Here is a 26,343-nt window from a genome sequence, read left to right on the forward strand (position 1 = left end):
TATAAAAAACTGGTGCTGATTCTGATGAAAATACGTTTTTCCTGAAATAATTCAATTGACAACTTCGCTGAAGTTGGACGATACAAGAAAGTCACATTAGAATTAAAAGACTGCGATCACGATAAATCAAACCAATTTGAACTATATTCGATGGCAGAAGAAAAAAGACAATCAGCTGGCAAGGCAGAATGTTTAATATGTGGAAAATTCTCCAAAATACGAGGTTTGAAAATTCACGTGCGAAAAGTTCATTCTAAATCAATTGATACTAAAAGTTCCTATGAAAACTCCAATCCCGATAATAATTTCGAGGAAGAATCTGATCCTGGAAACGACCATTTCATATCTATTTATCTAATTTGAGAAGAAATATACATACTATTTAGGTATTCTAGGGTATAGAAATACTTGTAGACCTTTATTCATCAAACTCAGAATCATGACTCTTTCGTTCCTATACATTTACAATTCACTCCTTGAAATACACAAAACATCGTCCAACCTCACTACACATGCTGACATTCACCATCATAACACTAGAAACTCTGACAATATCATACTTCCTAGAGATAAAATAAGTTTAAACCAACTATCAAATCGTATTTGTTAAAAAAACAGTTCTTGCTCAATCAATGAGTACTTGGAGAATATTCAAGGTGTGACTTAAAAAATTCTGACGTTAGCTGTCAAACTGACATACAGATAATTTTTCGCAGCGATAATTTCGAAGTTTTTTCCAAAAATACGACTATTTCTGGTGAATGATCAGCCATTCACCAGTAGTTACATATCTCCTATTAGTGAGTGCGTTGTTTGTAGTGTTTGTTTGTAGTGCGCAAGGACCCTCCAGACTTCTGGTGAGTGCGTTCAAACTATACTTTCACGGAACTGTTCATGGCCTACCCTTGGGATATCAAATGGTGTGAGTTTTTCGACAGCAGTATGGAGGAACTGCTTGACAGCCTGATGGCCAGGGACAGAGGTGAAGTGATTACCTTCATGGGTTTATTGCTTGATCGCCTGGGCCTGAGTCCATCAGAGCTGCTAAGGGGCAGCCCCACCAGGGGTCGAGGAGCTTTTCGAGCGTCCGTCACGGAATGTATCCTCCAGAGATACTCCCGTCGGCACCACCCTCTCTGCTCAGTCTGAAACAAACAACGACGACAATACGATGAAGCCTCAAGAACCGGCCAACAAAAAGCGTCGCCTCCCAGAAGAGTTTCCTCCTCTTCCATCTGAACCAGTCGCTCCAGTACACAAAAATACCGGCAACAAGCCCAAAAAAGTGGCTAAAAAGATGTCAAAGCTCCGGACGAAGCCAAAAACAACACTTCAGAGAGTCAGAACTCTCAACAACAGAGTCTTCCGTCGAAGGTGACCATGAAATGTTGGTTGACGACAATTGGTCTGAAAAATCGATTTCGACTTTACAGGGTAGCCCAAAACAGCCATCCCAAAATCTAAATCAGGTTGAAAACCCCAACGATCAGGAAACTAGCTCCCCTCTCCCTCCGCGTCCTGAGGTGCCCCAAAGCACCAGAAAAACACGCGTTCCCCCAATTGTGGTTCGCCAGAAGGATAAGTGGGTTCAATTCACAAAGCTGGCTGCCTTCCATAAGGTGAACTTCACCAAGGCAGTAAACATGGCTGACGGCATCAAGGTACAGCCTTCTTCGGCCGAGGACTACAAGAGTATGTCCAAACTATTGGTGAGGGAAAAAATCCCCCACCACACGTATACCTTACCCGAGGACAGGCAAATCAAAGCTGTCTTCAGACGAGTCCTGGAACATCGGGAGACCGCTGACATCGAGGACGCCTTGGTTGAAAAAAGTTTCCATCCACCATCCGTCACCAGGATGATGCGAGGAAATCGACCGCTCCCCCTGGTTTTGGTTCAAGTGAACCAAAATCAAAAGCATATTTATGACATCAGGGATCTCCTTAACGTTAAAGTTAAGGTTGAGCCCCAACACCAAAAAACACTGGTAAGGCAGTGTCACCGATGTCAGCGGTTCGGGCATAGCCAACAAAAGAAAAATTTGAATGATTTCAATAATAGCTACTGATAGTCCTGCTGAATTTGATGCTGCAACATTGGAAGAATTAGGAAGAAAACATCCTTCTTCTAAAAGTTTATACAATTCTGGACAGTATACAACTTATCATAGTCCTCTGGAAACTAAAAGCGTAGATGTTCTCAGAGCAGTGAGATATTTTCGTATCGGGTCTTGTGGAGGTCTTGATTCATTGCGACCTTCCCCACATTCAAGATATGCTAAGCTATAGTTCCAGTAGTTGTGGCGAACATCTTTTGCATTCTTCAACGAACCTTTGCAATATGCTTCTTTCTGAAAAGGTCATTCAAGACATACGTCCTATTTTATATTGTGCTTCTTTATGTGCGTTGAAGAAAAATACTGGCGGTCTACGTGCAATAGCTCTTGGAAATTTTATCGACGTTTAGTAGCGAAACTGGCTTGTTTCAATCTACGAGAAAGTCTTGGAAATCTGTTTCGTTCCCTACAATTTGGATTTGGAACAAATGGTGGTTTCGAGGCAGTAGCCCATGCTGCACGATGTTATATCATTCAAAACCCTAATCCAGTTGAAGGATTTGATATGAACAATTTTGGAGCAGAAAATATGGCTACTTGTTGTTATAATCTATATGCACTTGTGGGACAGACACACAGTGGGACAATTTACAGAGGGCATTATACAGCATACTGCAGACACCCGTATACTGGCGCGTGGCACAAATACAACGATTCACACATGTCATCAATTTCACCAAAATCGCTTGTGAGTGGAGAAGCATACGTCCTCTTTCATGAAAAGGATGGAACAAAATCGCACCTTGAGGGAAAGTTTCTTTGTGTAATTATTATTTATTTTTTGTTAAGTTCTTAGATGTACCTGTTTAGTTAATATTTACTTCTAATCATCCGTCGGTAAATGAAATATTGAAGAATTTCCAAATATAAATAATAAGTCAGATTCTTCTCTAGAAATATGAGGGCAACAATATGATTTCCTAATATTCCTACTCACAATATTATTTTTTCAGGAGAATGTGATCTTCTCGAAAAATATGTTGGTTTATGTCTGACCAATATTATGAAAACAGGGTATTTTCACTGAAACGAATACCCTTTATGCAGTTTTGATTTACAATGCAATCTTCGAATAGTAACTTACTAAACTGCATTCTTCTCTCAGGGTCATCTTCATTCAATTCATGTAATATTTTCAGTTTATAAAGGTGAAACTCATATCTTTCGAGGTATTTCTAGACGTTGGTTGTTGAGACATCATTCCCACGAGCAACTTTTGTCGCGAACTATAGGGGTTTTTTTCATTATAGACGCAACAATATCTATCGGTTTGTCGTCAACAAACAATTTCTTTCTCCTACACATTACAAGCTTCTGTAACCTGTGAAACTTTTTCAATCCGCTTTCTGGTGAAAAGTTACACTTTTTTATTTTCACTACTCTGCAATTTATACACCAATAACTCAGTAACCGATCATTCAAATTCAAAATACTGAAGTTCATTGTATAGAGAGTTCAAATACCTTTTGAGCGGAGGGTCACAAGAATCCTCTTTATGTTTGAGAAAAAAGTGCATAGCACCTGCAGCTAGTGATATCACATCATTGTCTTTCAAATCAAAAAGTACTTAAAATGATTCCTTTTCGTACAAATTATGTCCTACTTTGATATCTTGTCCCGTTCAAATGTTGAAAGGGGATGACTATTTACGTTCGCAATTTATAAAATAAATATAAAGACAAGAACGTTATTGCAGATACTCATTAAAGAGTGTCGAAACACACACACATACTATGACTGTAGAGGAATACTTTACAACTCGACACGTGTGCGAGCATATAATACACCCTGAGGATTATTACTTCATCCAAACGGGATCTTTGTGAGCTCGTATGAGGCTACGTTTCGTTTTCTTCGGTATGAATCACAAAGTCATAGACCTGCGCAACCATAGCGGATAATTAGAATTTCAAAGAAGTTGAGAGAGCACATTGAAGCACTTCAGTATATTCCGCGTGACCTAGAAACCCGTTGAACAGTAATTGGGAGGTATGTTGTGAGCGGAGCAGAAAATGACACTTCACTCTTTCAGCGTTACGCAAAAATGTATTCCCTTATTCTGTAAGCAGCAAACTTACGATAACGAGAACGGGTGTCGAAAGAAAAATCCACAAAAAATATGTTAACTGGGTATAACGGGGGATTCCATTATGATCGGCAATTCAGTCATCGGAAGAATGACGGTTCTGAAATTTTCCACATCCTCAATCAACATATCACCACTAAAACTTACATCAAGTCGAACCGTTGAATATCGCAAGAAAGTAATTTTTTGTGAAGGATATCTTTTTGTCTTTATATCAGAAAATTTTGGAATATGTATAGATAAAACTCAGAGATGAATTTATTAATAAGAATTTGGCGTGGCTATGGGCTTCTATCTTAGGTAACCTAACCTTCTGAAGAATCTTTCGCTGAAAATTATCGATACGTTCCCAAAATTTGGAGAAGATATGTCGACGATATCTTCACTATCTGGAATGAAACCCATGATGATCTGAGTGCTTTCTTGAATTGTAATAACGAACAGGAAGCGAAAATAAAATTCACAATAGAGATTGGACAAGATAGTCAGCGTCTTTAACTTGATATACCAGGTTGGTCCCAAAAGTACATTCGCGTGGGATAACTTTCATTGACTATCTTAAGAAAGGTAAAACTATCATTGACGAGAAGTATGCGAAATTATCGCAACGTTTGATTGAAGAAATAAAGCAGAAACAGCCGCATTTGGATAAGAAAGAAGTGTTTTTTCGTCAAGACAATGCACCAGCTCACAAATCCAAACGAATTAAAGTTTCAATTGCTACCTCGTATTATTTCATATTCCTAAACTTGGGAAAATGGCTCAGTGGTCAGATATTTTCCTACGGTGAAAAAGTAGTTTCGGTACTTGATGGGTATTTTAAGGAGCAAGGAAGTTCTTATTATAAAAACGGTATCGAAGTTATTGAACGTTGCTGGAAAAAGAGTATGGAGCTGCAAAGAGATAATGTTGGAAAATAAATAATTTCTTTTCCAAAATATCTGTGTTTTATTTCTTGAGCTGGGTACTTCTGAAAAAAAATTAAAACATACTAATACGTATTTCCACTACACATTGCACAAATATTCTCTATAACAGAAAAAGCACAATAGCTGTATATTTCAATTTAAAACTATCGTTGATGCAATCTGCTCTGAAAGAGAACGCTCATCCAGATGTTTGTAGATTCAACAAGAATCGCAAAAGAAAATGAACAGTCGATTGAAAACCGAATAACTCTACAGAAAGCATCGCGAATTCTCACAAGCTCAACAATTGTCGACTCTTCAAACATCGATATCTTTCACGAATATATTCCAGGTCTAGCTGAGAAGATGAAACAAATTGAAAATAAAGATTATGTTGGAAAAACAACAAATACCTTGAGATCAATACTCACATAGACAAAACTCAACCTCACAAAAGAAAAAACCAAAACTTGCATTCACGTGGTGAGACTGCGTCAAAATGAATATCGAGATTGCATCGGAAATAGTCAATTGACAGGACTAAAATTGACAGGACTAAAATTGACAGATTTTTTTTCAAGGACAAAACACGAGCCCCACAGGAAAATTCTAAGAGACAAAATTTCGAAGAGAAGTGTATTCCGAACAGCTCATTAGAAAGGTATTGTACTAATGGCTACCGGTCTTGGAGAAAGATATAGATAGTGGCGTAATTGCAATTGATCAATATTGACATATTTCACATTTTGGAACACCTTCAGCATATGTCGAAGATGTTTCAAAATCAAGCAAACCAGAAAAAAACTGCGAGTTTCATCAGATTTTTTCAATTCTGACAATGGAGACAAGTATCAAGGTGTTGCTGCTGATCGTCAGAATATACTATGACGCAATCTTAGAAGGAACCATTTGCACTTGTTTGCTATTGTTTTTTTTTCAAGACTACACCTATTCCAATGTTGGAAAGAGGGTTACATATAATGTGGTAATTGGAAAGACCGATACTATATTGATGTTTTTCAAATGAAACACTTCAGTTACATTCCACGAACGTTATAATGTCTCATGACAGTTCAAATCAATATTTCAGAATAAGCATTACTCTCAAACACTATACATGCAACACCTTTCTTGACACATGTTTTACCAATCAAGTTCAAAACATAAAGTAGCTCAATTCCAACTCAAAAACTATGTTCATATCCATCAAAATGCATTTCCACTTTCGAAAGCATCCAAAATCTTGTTTCGTGTACTGATTTCAATTATTTTAAACAATTTACATTCATTCTATAACCGTTATCGCATGTAGTATTTGATTATTCCTCCACGGAGACCATAAATTGTCAAAAGATCCCTCAAATATTCTAAAGTTTGGTATGAGGACATTTTAAAACGACACGAATACATCAAATGAAACTGAAACTCTCTCCATCTCGAAAATTCACAGTCTTCTTTATGAATCCATGTCAAATAACAACAATTCAATTCAATTGTAAGACTGAAAAAAATTCAGACTGTGACAAAACTTATGGCACAGATAATACAACAACTGTTTCTACAGAAAACAAGAAAGCACGGCAATGGAAAACCCACCGTAACTTTACATAGATTACGTGTTCCTGGGCAAATCTGAATTGAAAACAAGAAAGGAAAAAAATTATTTCCACGGACTGAGAAATCAAATTTGTAATTTTTGACACTAACAAATTTGAGGTAGAGGACTATATCTCCAATTTTTACAACGGATCCCCGAATATTGGCTTTCATATGGAATTGAAAACAATGAGGAGTTACTATTGTTGAATATCTTATTGATTGGAAGTAACATGTTGCGCTTGATATTTCTGACTGACATAACTTCGATGTTATGGCTTATCGGATCATTTTCGTGTACGGCTCTTCAGCTTCCTGAAAAAACGTTTCCTGCATTCGCGTCGATGGATATCCCTCGAATACTTCTACCATCAACACTGGTGTTCCCCAGTGATCCATATTGTCTTCAACCTTCTTTTTATTGTATAACAACGACTCATTGGAAAAAACCAAGAATCTAATATATTGCTTTTCTGACGACAACACACTTGTCTCATCATTCCATTTGAATTCCAAGACATCGGCTATGAAGCCACATCTTCACTGGCAGCAGGAGCTTGCATATCATAATGAGGATCTAGAAGTGATTTCGAATTGGGATGAAAGTAGCCAGGTTCAATTCAATGCTACAAAAACCCAGGCATCGGTTTTCTCCAAGAGGATGAATGTCTCCAAACATGTTGAAATAATGTCAGGTCAGACAATTCCGCTTTCTGCTTTAATAAGTTTGTTGGGAGTTAAAATGGATACCGATATGTCTTGGCACAATCATGTTGCTGGAAATACAAAGACTGTTTCTCAAAAGCTTGAAACAGTGTTTCGAACCAGAAAACTGCATACACCTCAACAACTTTTGATGCTATATGGAGCTCAGATCAGATCTTATTTGAAGTATTCTTTTCAAGAATGGAGCTATGCCTCCAAACATCACCTGAAATTGCTGGATTCCATCCAAGAAAGGTTGGAGATTTGTCTCTCTTCTATAGATACTGTCACGGGAAGTGTTCAAGTGACTTGGCACATCTGATTGTAGATATATAGACTGCATACTTCGTATTTGGTGAAATGAAATGCACTAATATTAGAGGGGTGACCTCAGTCGGGTTGTCCCCTGTGTTATGGAGTGATCCAATAGTCGATCTCCAATAACGGATTTCGAACTATTATGGGTGTGAGAAACCGAGATATGTAGGCGACTTAGTCATTGTAGTCCAACACAAATTTAAATTACATAGATAGGCTGAGAGGGCGGTTTCCAAGCAATAGAAAAGTGAATTGGTGGGTAATTAATCAGATTGCGCAACACACTGAATGACTGATTAGTTATTCAATAGAGTAAAATTACATTCCGTCAATATTACAATATTACATTCCGTCTTAATTGGTGTTATTACTAAATTTCTGTGAACTGAATATAATTTCTCATACATGGAATGCTCACAAAATGTATTTATAAGGAAGTGATGAACGATTTAATTGACATATCTTACCTGATAAATGACGATCAGTAATCCCAATGGGAATTATAACGGCATGTGTCTATATCCAACAGATTTATTTTCAGATGGAAAACAGTTCATTTCCTCAAATTTTTGAAACGTATTTCTCATTGAATTTCATGCCCACATTCATTCCGTAGAAACAAAATTCATACTTCCACTTGTGAAAGCTTCTGTCTTAGCATTCGATTCAAACTCGCCAAAAAATGTATCTGCAGTATACGTGACGTTCTGAGAAACGCACATGAAAAGATAAGAACTCGTTAATCCTCAGCTCGCACAAGTTTTGACTTTTGAGGTTTGCCATTCTCAGAGGTGCGAGAGATGGTCATCAGGATAACAAATGTCAACAACTTTATTAATAGATACTCATTGCCTGGGTGTGTTCCATCTGGCATAGATTTCTAATTGGTACACAAAAGGTAATAAGATTGAAGCGCGCCGTTTTTCTAACACTCTTAGTGAGTCTGCAGAATTACTTATGATAAGCCCAAAATAATCGACTGTTCGGTAATTCTGTGTTTGAATTGCAGAATATAACATTTCATTTACTTACCCACTTGTCAAAACCGTATCAATATGAGTTATCGTTAATCTGAAACAAAAAAAATACATCACTTTTAACATCGTGCCAAGATTTTTTGCAGAAAAAAGTCGTAGCTGAAGGATACTGAAAGTCATATCATATTTCAGTCATACAGGTATCATTGTGACAAAATGAAAAATGATTAAAATCTACACAATTTTCAATTTCCAACTGATTATTTCTGATCGAGTTCTGATCTTGCCAAATGGCTGACTTGAAACGTTCTAGAAACTCTGAAAATTCGGTAAGTCTATCTGCAAAGTAGCAGATGAAGCATTAAAATACTTTTTCCAAACCCGTACTCTAACAATACACTCATATGACCATACGCGTGAATTTATTCCACAAAAATTCAACATTGGCCATCGTTTTGTATTTGATTAATGAAACATAGTCAACACCACATTCAGTCTGATTATAATAAATTATCATTTTGGGAATTGGTGTTTTTCGTCCAAGTTTAAACTGGATAACAAAATCACATTTTTCTACACCCGTACTCTAACAATACACTTATATGACCATAATCCGTTTCATAATGATATCCATTATGATATAGATTTTTCATAACGATACAGATTATCAACCTATAGAAACCCATAATTTTTCAATCAAGAATTCTGTTCCTTTGTTTGTCCTAGATTCTAACCTAAGTAACTAATTGCTTTATTTGTCAAAATCAGTTTTCATATTACCTACCTATATTATCAAAATGTCTGAAAACAGCGATATAGAAGGAATACCATCGACTCCAATATTTTTAAAAGATCAGATTAATTACAGTTGTTATATTCAATATAAATATAATTAGAATCTTTATAGTTTTCATATATCCATGATAATACCATTAAGTTTGTGTTTTTTATAAAAAATATGAGTTTATTACTGTAAATGTGTTCAATACAAATATAATATTTATAGTTTTTCATTATATATTGGGTTTAGAAAAAATAGCGTATGCAACTCTTATGTATACTCTTATATACACTCGCATATACCATACAAAACTCGCCTTCGGCTCGTTTCGTATCCCGGTTAATGCTCGTGTCTTAATAACCACCATTACATGATCGTTGCATAATATACTATTTTTCTACACCCATACTATAATAATACACTTATATGCTCATAATCCGTTTCATAATGAAATCGATTTTGATACAGATTTTTCATAGCGATCCAGATTTTTAATCAATGAAAACCCATAATTTTTCAATCAAACATGCTGTGCATTTGACTTTCATCCTAGATTCCTATCTATTTATTTTTTTTTATTTGTCAAAAATCAATAGTTATTAAATGGAAAATAGCTAAATTTCCATAATTATATCAAAATGTCTGATATCAGCGATATAAAAAAATTATCATCGACTCCGTCACACATATCGGAGGAATCTAAGAAAGTGTACCAAAAACTTTATTTATGGATAAACCATACGCATAAACCTTACGAAATTCGCCTTCGATTCGTTTTGTATCCCGGTTATTTCTGGTGAATTAGTAAATGTCGTTATAACATGATCGTTGTATAATATACTAATTTTCTTAATATCAGAATATGTTTTCTATGTTTCAAAATTTTCTCATAGTTTTGAAAAGAAATGTTTTGGCTTTCGAATTCTCCATCTTGATATGAAAAATGTGGGAATCTTCCAAAGAAAGGAAGGAAGCAATCAATTTCAAAAATAAATTCTATACAAAGATTGTAGATCATGGAAAGAATTAACTTTCAGACTCGAACTGTAATCATGAAAAATACTTTTCAAACAAATACCTTTAATTTTCGAGAGGTTTTATTGAGATTGGCCTGTTCATTTGTTTGGGTAAAATTTATTAACTGAACTTATGATGTACTGTTTGGAACCTTTGGTGTAGTAATGAATATCCATCAAGTGATCGAAACACGTGTCGAAACACGTGTCGAAATTGAAGGAGGTCGCAGCTACAAAATGGCGAATTATATATTAGTCCATAGCTCCTTCAATATAAGTACCAAATGACAGGGTTTGACTAGTAGAATAGTAGTACACTTCAAAAAAGATGCAAATTCAAGATGGTCGCAGCTACAAAATGGCGAATTATGTATTTATTCATAACTACTTCAATATAAGTATCAAATGACAGGGTTTGACTGATAGAATAGTAGTACACTTCGAAAAAGATGCAAATTAAAGATGGCCGCTGCTACAAAATGGCGAATTATATATTTCTCCATAACTACTTCAATATATGTATCAAGTGATAGGGTTTGACCAGTAGAATAGTAATACACTTCAAAAAAATACAAATTCAAGATGGCCGCAGCTACAAAATAGCGGATCACATATTTTTTTCAGAACTACCTCAATATGGGTATGAAATAACAGGGTTTGAGTAGAAGAATAGTAGTACACTTTGCAAAAGAAGCAAATTCAAGGAGGCCGCAGCTACAAATTGGCGAATTATATATTTATTCATAACTGTACTTCAATATATGTATCAAATGACAGGGTTTGACTAGTAGAATGGTAGAACACTTTGGAAAAGATGAAAATTCAAGGAGGTCGCAGCTACAAAATGGTGAATTATATATTTATTCATAACTACTTCAATATAAGAATCAAATGACAGGGTTTGACTGGTGAAATAGTAGTACACTTTGAAAGAGATAGAAATTCAAGAAGGTTGCAGCTACAAAATGAAATAATTCGTGGAAAAAACACTCAAAAAATAGGGGCAAACCGCGGACACGTGTTTCTGGCTATTGGCCTCATCAGCGCGGTGGTGCAGCCAAGTGTAAAGATGGGCAACTCTTGTTTGCCGAAAGCAGGAAGCAACACATACGCACGGAGTCAACAACAGAAGCCAACCGCACATTTGTGGTTCCAGTTAGAAGACCTAGAATTCCTAGGCTACATCTAACATGACCACGTAGGCAGCTATAGCTACCTGCGTGACATCCGGGTCCAGGATAGAAATATGAAATAATTCGTGGAAACAACACGTTTCTGGCCAATAACCAGGAACACGTGTCCCTATTTTTTGAGTGTTGTTTCCACGAATTATTTCATTCTTGATTTGTATCATACACACTCGATAAAATCTCTATCTATATACATATATATATATATATATATATATATATATATATATATATATATATAAAATAAATAGATAAGTACTCTTTGATCATTCCCATATTGATTTCAATATGGGAATGATCAAAGAGTACTTATCTATTTATTTTTTTGATTTTCATGGAATTATTTTCCAGCAGCTTGACTGCATTAACCTTTCTAGATTATATATATATATATATATATATATATATATATATATATATATATATATATATATATATATATATAACCCTAATTATATTATATTGAAGTAATATAAGTATCAAATGAGAGATTTGACTAGTAGAATATTGGTACGAAAAAGAAGCAAATTCAAGGTAGCCGCCGCCGCTACAAAATGGGGGATCACATACTTTTCCACAACTTCCCTAAATGACAGGGCTTGACTAGTAGAATGACAGAGATTGAAGTAGAATTCACATACTTCAAAAAGTATGCGAATTCAAGATGACAGCAGCTACAAAATGGTGGATTACATATTACCGTGTAATACTAAGGCACTGAAGGAACCGAACAGAATGGGAAGAATTGAGTAACAGAATTAGAAAGTGAAAACTGAAGAATAATTCGGAAGGGTATTGGGTAGCAGTCATCACACCACTATCCTCGCCAATCTACGGTATTGATCAGATAAAAAAATAATAAAATCGTTGGGCGCAGTAGTTCCACAGTCACTCAGGTTACGCTACGCCCAACCATTGATATTTTTTTATCTCGTCAATACCGAAGATTGCTGAGGAGAGTGGTGTGATGATTGCTACCTAGGATCTTCCGAATTAGTTTTCAGTACATTATCTACAATATTATTTCCTTTTTTCAATACAAGCGTTCGGCATGAGAAATTTTGTTTACTTATTTTATTGGGAAAGAAAATGGAAACTACTTCACGTTATTTGTAATGATTTCAAACCCTGTAGGTGAAATTCGATCATTGATATAATTGGTTTTTTGGATATAAAAGTCGTCTTTATTCATCAGCAACAACTGGAATCAATGAAGTAGCCCCGGAGCGCCAATTAATTTTTATTGTTGTTTTTATTCTTATCGTTGTTTTAATAAAAAAGTAATTTGTAATAACTATCAAATACAATCAATATAATAAAAATGAATTACAAAAATTCACGTTCGGATCAACAAAACTTCAGTACATATCGTGGACTGACGATGTCGTTCTGTGTATATCTTTTAGAAATTTCAAGCGAAAAATTCCTTTCAATTTTTCATATCTAATTTTGAGCATTGAATCCTATCAATGATAATTTATCTGAAAGCATTCTGTTGTTTCATTTCATTGCCATAACAGTTTGTGAGAGTGAAGATAAATTCTCAACTTTCATTTTCTCCAAGTCGAAAGAAATTGTCACTCAATAACTGACTCTATCTATACATTGAACTGAACTGAACTGACTGAATACACGACAATCTGAAATTGAATAAGTCCAAATTATTTCGCTTATCCATTTATAAATTGAATCCCAAAATGTATTCTGATAATCGTATTTCAGTAGCAATGAAATTTAATTTGGGAATATTTGCCAAAGATCGCGAATATTTTGATAGAATGATTTTTACTCTTCTAATGAGACACTAAAGAATGCATAATATGAAAACGTGACAAAAGTGGTCTGTGATAGCTTTTGCATTTCATCAGTTCGGAATTCCATTGACTAATATGTTATAAATTGATTTGAAATTCCTGAAAGAATCTGTGAAAAATTGAAAAGATTAGCTGAAAAAACAATTTCATCAAGCGAAAAACTGAAATTACAATGAAATAACATACAAGCAACAACCAAAAAAATTGAACTATTAACACGAGCTGAAAAAATTAAAAAATTATCAACAAGAAATGAAAATTAAAATTAAAAGATTCCAAAACATGTTACTTTACGACGTTTGGATTGTTAATATCTACAATCGTATTCAGGTGATAACTGGACTTATTCCTTCGAGATCCGACTATTTATAGGTCATTCGACTGCTTTCACCTATCCCTTCTTCCAGTCGAATGACCTACAAATATTAGACAACGGAAGTCCGAACTGATAAAATGCACCACGAAACATTGCCAACCACTTCCAATCGAATATGATAGATTTATTCACGTGTTAATATGAATAGATTTCAATATTTACAGTCGAACAAGAATAGATCGAATCATAAAAGCAAATCGCAATCTGGTTCAGAGGACCAAAATGTTGCGAAATTATTCAACAATAATGCATAATTGAAATCGAAACTATCGAATATCACGAAAAATAACCTGAGTAGAATTTCTCCTTCACTGATAACCTTGAAATGTTTATTATTCTAGAGCTTCCATGAAACATTCATCAGTCCATGAGTGTATTCTGAAATTTGTGTTTCCCGAAATCAAACGTCAACCCTCATCAAGGATGAAATCTCAAAAGTACCCTATTACATAATTTATAGAGAAAAGATTTGTACTGAAGAGTGCTCTCAAAACTCGAATCACCATTGAAGGAGAAATACTTTTCCTTTTTGATGTCAATAAGAGATATACCTATTTGAATATTAAACTGTTGATAGAAAACACAGGGGGTGAATACTGAACGAAACAGTCTATCATGTTCGAAAACGAAGGATTCACTTATTTATTGATATAAAAAATCCATCACAATGATACGAGGTATAGATTAATTCAGACGTATAATTTAAAAGAATTCAGAAAAAAAGACTTTTGGGCATTGATATCAAATCCGGAAATCATTTCTCTTAATCAGCTACCATTTTCGAGTTACAATGTTGTCAACTTAAATGTTTGTTCCACCATCACTGTGAAGTTTAGGTTATGTTCTCATCACGTGTGATTCATCAGTATGTCTGAAGACTGTATCGAGGAAAGATACATACCTCACAAAGATATGTATTCAGCAGCAGAACCATGCTTCTGGATAAACGGGGCTTTGTTCTCAACCACCTAATGTGTAGCATGTTCGAAATATAAAATTTTTTGTGCGTATGTATCTCTCCTCGATATAGTCTTCAGATACGTTTTGATCTCTGTTAGAGTTTTGGTACATGGGCTGGTTTCTTCCCCGCTTGGAGCTTTGTTGATGAGATAAAGCTATTACTAGTCAACAATCTTTCTCTCAAACTAAGGCTTCATATATGCAGCGGAGCCGCGTTGAAAATAATCAAGTCTCAGGCACTTTGCTGTCTTGGTCGAATCTTTCCTGAACTGACGAGAGGCAACACTTCGAAACCAGTATGTAGCTGATCTACTTGAATGATTTGAGCATGGCCTTCTGCTGGATGAACAAGAAACATCTGCAAGACTAACGTCTCTGAGTTATCTTGCATAAATGTCTGTGGAATAAAATCCAATATTCAGAAAGGTATCAGTCAGAAAAATAGTTTTGTTTCTGCAGGAAATTACCACAACCTACCGTGTAGGTAATTGAGAAAGATGAATGTTTTGAAATTTCATTTTGAAATATGTATTTTCTTGTAATCAATGAATAATCATAATTCTCTCTTTTTCTATATGAACTGTTGTGTCTCAGTTTCACCCTTTCAAATGAATTCATCCATGCTTATACTCATAGGTTAGCTTTTGGTAATACAGAAAAACTTTTGAGAACGTTATTGAAAAATGGCATCAAATTGTAGGAGGTTCTGTGTCAACTGCTCCAACAGTCTGCTACTTGTATGGAACATTAACTCCAGTGGACGAATGTTGAGAGAAGATGCCTGAAGATTGAAGAGCAAATAGTTTGGAGAGAACAAGAGAACATACCAGCTACTATTATTTCCCGTACTGTCTTCGATGTTTTGAACAGAAATGATGACCGGTGGAATCATTCAATTTTGCCTTTCACAATAGGCCTTCCCCTCCCAGAATACGTACGTATCAATTTTGATGTTTCACAAACTCCCGCAGCTCTCCGAAGATGAAAATATACTTCACACTGCCCAACATTTTTAGTTAGAATATTAGCCACAGTGGTCCAAGTTGGACCTTGAATATTGGAATATTGGGACATTACAACCAAAAGTTATTGATCGAGATCATTATCTTGATAATGTTCTGAAATAAGCAGAGATCAAATGATTCTCAACCTTCATGTAAACGTAATATTCACTCGAAGAAAGATGAACATCATAAGAAATAAAACGTGATTGCATATGTTCTTTCCCCAACAAAATTATCCTTGCTTATTATCCGCAAAAATTGTCATGACATAAGTGTTTCCCGTTCATAAAAATCATAAGCCCTCATTATTTTCAAGTTTGATTGAAAGATGAGAATATAAATTACACATCAATTTTAATTTTTTCTACAAATTACTTCGCAAATCACATTCTAGTCAAAATGAAGGTTTCGCATGACATACTCACTCATTTTGAAGACATTATCAAAGTGTTCCCTGATTGCTGAAAATGTTATTCCATACAAGTATTGCATAATTTTCAAAGTGGACTTATAGACTTTTCCAAAGTTTCCAACCCAAAAGACTCAGGGGCTTGGTTCACAGCTCGAAAGATTGTATGACATCGATATTCAAGTATTTTCTGACCTATCATTTTCCATCAATACATGAGCACCAATATCGATCTCTTCCTCGAAAGTCTGAGGAGAGAGAGATAAAGAAAGAAAGTAGTACTCATACTGTTATCTGTCCATGGTTTGTTATTCAGGATATTGATCGATCGCGACAGAGGACAGTTATGCCGATAACAACCAATGAAGCAGAAAGAGGACAGAGGAGATAGGTGAAAGGTGAAAGCACCCGAATGACCTATGAATAGTCAAATCTCAGAGGAATAATTCCATTTATCACCCGAAGACGATTGTGGATACTAACAATCGAAACGTCGTGACGTAACTTGGTTTGGAATCTTTCAAATTTTTATTTTTATTTTCCTTTTTTGTTGATAATATTTCTTAATTTTCAGCTTTTATTATTATTTCAATTTTTTATTTTCTGATTGTAGCTTGTATGTTATTTCCTTGTAATTTCAGTTTATTGTTTTGATGAAATTGTTATTTACGGTTAATCTTTTTATTTTTTTCAGGGATTTCAAATCAATTTATATTATATTAGACAATGGAAGTCCTAACTGATGAAATACACCAGAAACATTGTCAACCACTTTCAAACGAATCTGAGATTTTCTTGGTCATTTAATGTTTTATGTGTACCTGTAATGAATTAAATTACCTGAACTTATGTACCAGTTTCTACATTTGAGAAAATATTCAGTAACGGAATTCTATTTGGTCATTCAGTAAATTACATGAATTCCCAAATTCTATTCTAGAAGATAGAGTTTCAAACTTTTTTCTTCTAAATGTAAGACGTCGTATTCATTATTTTCTGTTAAAAGGTGGTTTGCAAATGTAGAGTTGGTCTTTCTATTTACAAAACTGCTTTTATTATCTTTAATTCTTTAGGAAAATATTCTACCTGTTTGGCTAATATACAATTTTGGGCAAGAGCCACAAACAAGTCAGCTTATATACTCCTGATCTATTCGACATCAAAGTTTCGTCTTTATTGTTTTTAATGAATTTACCCAGATTATTCATTCTGTAAGCTAAGTCTACGCATTTTTGGGGTATTTACGTACTGAGTAATATACCACCAGATCAAACAAGAATAAATTAAGGGATTTTCAACTCAAACCTATTTTGGTAAAAGAACAGGGACAATTGCGGTTTTTTTCAGAAAAAACAATGTAGAAGTAGCATTCAGACCACATGCCTGGTTATCCAATTTCCTTTTAATTGCCGAGATGGAGAAATCTGGCGTTCATAAGCTCAAGAGCCCGAACTCTAATAGTGTTTATGTGGGACAATGTGGCCGAAATTTCTCAGCTGAACATGAAAGGTTTTTCAGACTAGCTGAAAATTATTCGACATTTTCAAGCCATTGCATGGGTTGAAAACTCATTCATTTGAAATCCTTGGAAATAATATTGCGTATGTTATCTGCTAAACGATCTCAGGTAACGAAAAAAATGACAACTATCAATTACTAGTAAACAACATGTCTTGAAATCATCAAAAATCCTGGATGGAATATGAGTATGAAAGTGTATCACTTGTATGAACATATAAGACTCTTCGCAAACGATCTGGATGACATTTGTTTGGAACAGGGTGAAGAATTTCATTGAGACATAAAAAATTTGGAGAAGCGGTACCAAAATTAATGATTGATGGTCATTGTTGAAACCAGCTTCAAAGACTCCTCATGAATTCCTCTAATCATTATGTTTTGTCGTCCTCACTGGTAGACATCCAATGTTTCGTCGTAAGACACTTGCCTTATCAGATATTCAGTACCAATCTGAACAACATTATAATAAAAAACGAACAATTCATTAATGAAATCACGACTTTATGTCACGGATTGTGTTCGATCTACTCATCTCATCGATGACATCGTAATGACATTCATTTACTCATTTGAACGAATCTCAGCCAAAGGAATCTTGTTTGAATTGAAGAGGTATATTTTTAGGAAAGGTTGACTTTTTGAGTAAAAAAGGTTTTGGATTTCTACTTCTCCATCTTGATACAAAAACATGTGGGAATTTTCCAAAGAAAGGAAAAGAGCAATAAATTTCAAAGAAGTAAAGATGTGTAGATCGTGCTAAAAGTTAGTTTCAGACACAAACTGGAAAAAAGAAGCCTTTTCAACAAAGCTACTTTCATTCAAACATTGAGTTTCTCAGGAAGTTATTCCAATAAGAAGTAGAATCGTTTGTTATGATTTCACTCATGATTGTATTCAGTTCATATTTGTATGTTAATATAGGAGAAATTGGAAATTTCAAAAACAAAAATGTTTCAATAGTTTCGTCTGTTTTTTTGAATACTCATTCAATTCAATTGAAATAAGCGCTATTTGAATCGGTGGACTTTTTCCAACATAACACAAGTCGATCAATTCAGTCAGCATAAAAATTGTGTGCTCGGGATTCGATGGAGTCAACGAAGTCCGTTTCTACGTGGTCCTATTGGGCGAAGGTTCTACCGATGAGGAAGTTATCGAAGTGCTTGAATAGATAGAGTAGTCGGTTAGCGAGAGGTATAGGAATATGGTGGGTGATGTAGAACTTCCACTCTACATTCGTTTGATTTCCGGACGGTATTTAGGGAAAAGTGCAGACGGGCGTTGTCGTGAGCAAGTTTTGGGCAAGAATCATAAATCAAATTATATACTACTGATTCATGCTTCACTGAAATATTTTGTTTTCATTGTCATTCGTTATTGATTTTTTTCTGCTGTAATGAACGATACTTCGATATCAAACTTTCCACATATCTGTGCGAACAGTTGGATGGGAAAAGATTGATATAAAAAATTCTCCAATTGGGTTATTTTACCGTCAATGACAGATAATTTACAACCAGCAGCTTGCACGCACTGAGTTATTCAGCTTTTCCGTAAATGCATAAATAGGGATTTTTTTCTCATCTATTACTCTCAAGTTAAACCCAAGAGCCAGAGAATGAAAAAGAGTTCCTTAAATTGATAAAGAGAAAAAATGACTGACCTTTCTGTCTACGTTCTTACCCAGGCGACTATTTCATTAATTAGCCGAGAATACAGTCGGCATTTTGTCCGGAGTTTCCACTCCCATTCGTTAATCGAATTAACTTTTTATTTTTATTGCGCGTAGATTGCCGGTGATTTTTCCGCGAAAATCTCTCAGAAAAATGAAGAAAAAAACTAGCCGACAGATATAAAGTGGACTTTAACAGCAAAATCTGTGATAAAATAACTGTGATGAAAAGTTTCACTCCTCATATCGTTTGGACTGTAATATAAAAAAGAAGTTGTAGTTGAGCCTTCGACCTACTGAGTAGATATTCTAAATGGTAGAATAAAAAAAGTTATATTGTTTTTGTCGCACATACTCCAGCTCGGTAGACTCCAATGGATAACATATATTTTCTGTATCATTTGTTTTCTCGATTCTAGAGTCCACGCAAAGTGCGGTCGAGAGAAAGAATTTCAAACAAGACTCAACCTCTCACGGAAGCAAGAAACTCTTTCGAAGGTTCTTCATCTGATAAATATTTCAATCTAGCAGACCACTATTATAATATTCATGCAATCATTGTTCACTATGGTTATGGCGTTGAATTTGGTCATTATTACGCCTTGGACAAAGACGAAACGAACTGGTTTAAGTTTGACGATAGTCGTGTCATAAAGTGTTCTGGCAATGTATTGAATCTATTGGAGCCTCTGGAGATACCCTACATATTGTTTCATGAGAGAGAGAGAGAGAGAGAGAGAGAGGACATTGGCAGATGAAGATCTTGAGATGATGTGGTACTGCAGGTTTTTCCGTGTTTTCCTGCAGCTGAAAAAGCAAATGCGGCACTGGAGTCAATGAAGTCGCTACGGAGCGCCAATTAATTTTTATTGTTGTTTTCATTTTTATCGTTGTTTTATAATTTCACAATGTTTATCATAATGATCAACAACCTTGGCCATTGAATAAACTTCATCGGGAGCATTATTTAAAAAGTCACTAATATGTGTACTCGTAAATATCGCAGCTTTCTTGGGCGTGTAACCTTTCCAATTTTGTTTCAGAAATGTAATTAGTTTGAAATATTTTGAAATGTCTACATTATTATTGGATTGTAACATACTTTTAATCATTGAATAATTCGACCACACTGTTGATGGCTTTTGTTGTTGTGCCAATTCCGACAAATAAGCCAATAATACCGTCTCCGAGAAAGAACTGCATGTCTTTTTCATCTTCCATTCCATGAATCTTGAAAACGCGGTTTCATAAATTTTCCGCGATTTAGCTGGCAATAATTTTCGTGACGCTACTTTTGCTGCTTCTACTAACTCCGGTGAAGTCAGCGAAAACTTTGAATTAGACATTTTTTAAAATAACTACTGACCATAATTTTCGCAATTTTCAAGTCAAATCACAGAATTAAATTGACAGTTTTTTATCGATCTTTTTTGGGTAATTGTTACCTTCCACAATCTGAAAAAGAAGTAAAGAAATGAGCTATCAAAAAAGGAAAAACTGCGTATATATTCGAATTTTTTTATCCATTTCTGAAGACGGAGGCAGATTTTGGCCTCCGAAACGTAAAAGATAAGTATTATTTCTTAATAATTTTTTTGATAGTCAAAATTGTTAAATACGACAAGTTACTAATGAATAGAAGATTTTTCTTTGTGAAAAATACTTTGATTTTTACGCAGTAACTTATCGGGGTAAACTAAAAAGTTTGCCCTTCTACACTTGTATAAAGTTCTCCATTATAATTTTTATATTTTTCAGATTGTGGAAGGTAACAATTACCCAAAAAAGGTCGATAAAAAACTGATTTTTTCCTCCACAAAAAATGACTTTCGTTGAATAAATTGACAGATATTTGATTTTCTATTGTTGGTTTCCTAGCAACGCTATAAGTACAAAAGCCTACCTGTTTTTGGGAAAGACAGTTTTTGGATTTCTACTACTCCATCTGATACAAAAAACAAGGATGAGGGAATCTTCTGAGGAAAAGAAGGAAGTAATCAATTTTAAAATTGTTTGAAAATTCAAATTTCACATCGATAATTTTCTGATTTCAACATATTGTATCAACATGTTTTTTTTAATTGAATCGCTGTTTTTCCCGTTACAGAAAAAAATTGTGTATTTATTATACACGGGAAAAATAATAGGTTTTAGCTCTCGGTTTTTTGTCTCCCTCCGCTTCGCGTCGGGAGACAACAGAACCTCAAGCTAAAATCTAATAATTTTTTCCCTTGTTTAATAGATAACGATTATTGAACCTGGTGGCTCTCACTAAACTAGCAGATAGTTGTTGAAATTTCTTTCATAAAGCCTGAATTCCAAATCAGTTAGGAACGTGTTAGGAATCACACGTTAAAAGGTAAGACCTCGTTAGTCTTTAGCTCGCACAAGTTTCTCAACATCTGAGAGTTGTCGTTCATATGGGGGCGACAGCTGATTAACGGAAAAACCGATTTTAAACAGAAAGACAGACAGTTTATACCTTAACTCTGGTAAAATAATTAGTCATTAGGCGGGTAGTTGAAATTGCTATTATCATTTGAGAATTCAACAGGTAGAGTTTCCCAGTATGAACACGCCTGAAGAAGCTATTATATAATGAAACGCGTGTTGTGGTTTTGTAAAATATTTAGTGGAAAATAAAGTACCATTCGAATATGATACTTTGTTGTTGCATTACGTATATGAGATAAGTCAAAAGATAACTCAATCTAGGATAAGAGTAAAAAATGATTACAGAAAACATGAGTGTAAATTATCTTCAAATATACAGGGTGAGTCAATAAGATTCCCTCGGTCCATTGCTAACAGAGGAAATAATTTTTTGAACTGCTTAATTTTCTTGTAGTCATATCGATGAATATTATCTTTCAAAATAATTTTTTTGCATACTGCAACCAAAGTTAAATTGTTCTGATAGAACACTCAGTATATGAATAAATCATTCGATTCCATGTTTTTTCAGCTCTCTAAGGATTTTTTGTTTTCGAATTTCCATTGCGGCATTGCCAAGTTATTCCAGAAAAACATATTTTGCAGACAATACTTTTTCAATTCACCAACCGCATATCTACAGCAATTAAATGGCTTTTTTTTAGTAATAGTTAATATTCACTCTGATAATTTCTGTAATCTCAACTTTCGTAAACAACATATAGGGTGTTTGGTGAAATTGGTCAAGTTTATTTCATTTTCAAACAGAATTTTTCAACTTTCTCAAATGAAACACCCTCTATTTTTTCAATTGTATGAAATATTCCATCATTCTAATGTTTTTTTCGGACGTAAACAATACGAGAAAATGATATTTTACAAATTATACCAAGTTTTAGTAATTGTTGTAATCATAAAAAAAAATATTTTCTTACGTTCACTTTCTCAAATTTGTTTTTCGAATATTCAAACTATTTGCTAGTACATTAGCTATATCATCTAGTGGTAGTTATCAGCGGTTTCAACGGTAAGAATTGCGTAAAAAACCTGAAGAAAATTTATACTGCTTTTTCTTCAAAAACCCAGTTATCCGTGACTGACAAACATCAAAAAGTGAATTTCGGAATTTGTCAATAACGTCATGTGTTGAAATTTCTTTCACGTGAAGATTAAATCATTTTCATTATGAATTATGTTTTGGAAGATATGGTACAAATGGTCTATGCTTTGGTGAAACGTGACAGACTGCCTCCTTTGATCTAGGACTTACAATGACAAGTTTCACGAAAGAAGACAACCAGATGGAAGGGTATTTCAAGTTCTAAACACAAGATTTGAAAGAACTGGTAATGTCAAACACGAGAAGTTAGAACGTGTCTGCCCTGTAACAAACAGAAAGAATACAGTTCAAATTGCTCTTCACCTTGTTGAAAATCCCTATGTGAGTACCCGAGACCTGAGCAGAAAATAAGGATTTTCTAAAACCAGCGTGTCTCGAATGAGACACGCTTGTGCAATTGACCCAAGAGGAAGATATTTTAAAAAACGTGTTCAATTTCGCTGATGGGGCTTTAAAAAGTTCATTCTGGAAAATGATTTTTTCGATTTTGTGTTATTTTCTGATTAAGCGAATTTCATAAAAATGGAACTGTGAATTGGCATAACATGCATTATTATGTAACAGAAACCCCAATTGTGTTCGTTGCCTAAACCATCAACAGCGTTGGGCACTGGATGTTTGGGGTGGAATTCTCGGAAAAAAAGTTAACGGTCCGTATTTTTTGATGGAAATTTCACTGGAAGAAAATATGTAAGATTTCTTCGGCGTGTGTTTTCGAATTTATTGGACGGGGTTCTATATGGAACAATACTTAGAATTTGGCTACAACAAGACGGTGCACACCACATGTTGAAACTGAAGTACGGGAATACCTCAACGATCATTTCAATCAAAAATGGATAGGTAGTGTTGGGCCTCTGGCGTGACCACCCAGATCACTCGACCTGTCCAAAATAGATTTTTTTATGGGGTCATATCAAATGGATTGTCTACCAAACTCCTCCAATATCTATAGAATACATGAAATGAATAATCACTAGAGATTTCAGGGAAATCACAGAGGATATGCTGAAACGTGTAGAGAATTCGTTTAAAAAAAGACTAGACATTATGTGTTGTAGAAAATGGTCGTCCTTTTGATCAACTTTTGGACTCTTCTATTCAATAAAAAAGTTAGGTGTTATTGTTCATATTGAAAAAAATTTGAGTGAGTGAACGTAAATAAATGAATTTTTTGTGTTTACAACAATTAATAAAACTGGATATGATTTGTAAAATATCAGTTCTTCGTATAGTATACCTATGATGAAAAATGTAAAGAAATGTTGAAACATTCCATACAAATGAAAAAATATAGGGTGTTTTATTGTTTCATTGGAAAAAGTTGAATTATGTCTATTTGAAAATGAATGGAACTTGACTGGTTTTACCGAGCACTCTATATATTGTTTCCGAATGTTGAGATTTCCGAAATTATCATAGTGATGTTGACTAACTATTCCTGAAAAATCCACCTAATTGTTGTAGATATGCGAGTGGTGAATTAAAAAACTATTCTTGCAAAATAGGTTTTTCTGGAATAACTTGGCAATGACGCAATGTATATTCGAAAACAAAAATTCTTTAGAGAGCTAAAAAAATATAGAAACGAATTACGTATTCATAAACTAGGTGTTTATTACAAAAATATAACTTAAGCTGGCCACGCTCGGCTCAATTATCCAGTATGCGAGAAAACGACTGCGAAAAAAAATTGAGCAATTCGAAAAATTGTTTTTCCTGATAGCAATGGATCAAGGTAATCTTGTCGACTCAACCTGTATTTATGTGAAGAATGTGAAAATTATTTCACTATTTCTGTGTGGTTAGCTAACAGAAATTATTCAATTTAAAAAAAAAACAAGCACTGGCAACGTTTCCATCAGGTCAATCGATTCTTTATATTTTCTCATTTTCAAATTCATAAATTTTCGAATTGAATAAAATAACACGAATCGGAAATATTTTTGAATGCCATTTTTAGAATTATTCTTGTTATGAAACTACATGGTTTTACTAAGATTCAATAAAATGTCATTCTGAAATATTCCAATTGTGAGCCATAGAAAAATTATAGTATTCTACTCGCGAAAAATTAACATAACCCGCTTGAATAATTCATGACAACTTCATTCCCATGAGTAATGGTCACATTTCCTACTCGTTAAGTTATGTATTATTATCATCATGTTCTGTTTTTCCGTTAACCAGCTGTCGCACCCCTACGAACGACAACCCTCAGAAGTCGAAACTTGTGCGAGCTAAGGATTAACGAGGTCTTACCTTTCAACGTGTGATTCCTAACACGGGTTGGACGATAGCAAGTGGAGATCGATCGTTCAGACTAGGGCTTGAACCACCGACCACCACGGCAGTCAATTCAAGTGAGTGAACAAAGCACCCACGCCGAACCGCTTGGCTACCGACCGAACCATGGCTCATCAACAAAAAAATGCTATTTGTCACAAAAAGTATACGGTTAGGAATGTTGAGGCGAAAGGGCATAACGAACCCTCTTACGAAGACACTGTCTATGGTATATCATCTAGCTAGATGAATATAAAATTCAGGTTTTTTTACAAAAAAAAAATATTATGTCCACTAATAACGTTCAGGCAATGGTTTTTCAGTTTTCCAAAACACGATTTGGATAGAAACAATTGTGCTTTAATAATTCCCATAATTTTATGGAAGGTCTGAAGGTATGAATAGAAAAGATGATTAGTATGATTCTCAAATTTCTTACATAGTAGATTAGTTGAATTAATGAAGAGAAAGAACTCCACCGTTTCTATTGCCAGGCGACATTTTCTTTAATTAACAGAGAACAGACTCGATGTTTTGTCACGCAGTTTCAGTTCTATTCGTTCTTTTCGTTCATTTCTAGTTTCGCGACAAGCTTCCAGGTTATTTCTCCACGGAAATCTCTCAGGATAATTGAGAATGAACCTAGGCGACACAAATAAAACTCGATGTCAGAGGATTCTACTGACTCAGATTTGAACAGCGTCCTTATACATGTAAGATTCCATTTTTAAACTATAACAGCACAGTTGAAATATTCGTGATGAAGTTGAAACAAATGCCATACACAACTGAATGGATGGAATTCCATGAAATATATCAGCGCCTTCGATTGACAAATATAAGTGTCATCCACTCGCCCATCTAGACGATCAAGTGGAAGTTACAGTGCGGTACGCGGAGCGATCTAGTAAGGCGATAGACAGTCGAATAATAGTTGAAGTTTTAGTTAGTGTTCTGTTGTATCAAAAGGGAAATGAAGTTGCCTGGCGGAAGAACGAAAACACCAAAATGAAGAAGATGAATGAAGGAAAAAAGAAAAAAGATTACGCAGAAA

The 26,343-nt window shown here is 34.7% G+C and overlaps 1 long non-coding RNA gene across 1 annotated transcript in view; it reads right to left on the bottom strand.

Annotated features, from left to right (window-relative positions):
* The window catches only part of LOC141481984 (uncharacterized), a 466,857-nt gene that overhangs the window by 184,117 nt on the left and 256,397 nt on the right, over window positions 1–26,343 (bottom strand). Inside the window, exon 3 of the long non-coding RNA XR_012465278.1 lies at window positions 8,763–8,801. This is a non-coding gene — a long non-coding RNA (uncharacterized lncRNA). The remainder of the gene's footprint in view (window positions 1–8,762; window positions 8,802–26,343) is intronic.

This window comes from Leptinotarsa decemlineata, unplaced genomic scaffold (assembly GCF_025532065.1).
Source record: "Leptinotarsa decemlineata unplaced genomic scaffold, Ldec_3_MD MMD2_P_RNA_scaffold_12, whole genome shotgun sequence".
NCBI classification, from domain to species: Eukaryota; Metazoa; Arthropoda; class Insecta; order Coleoptera; family Chrysomelidae; genus Leptinotarsa; species Leptinotarsa decemlineata.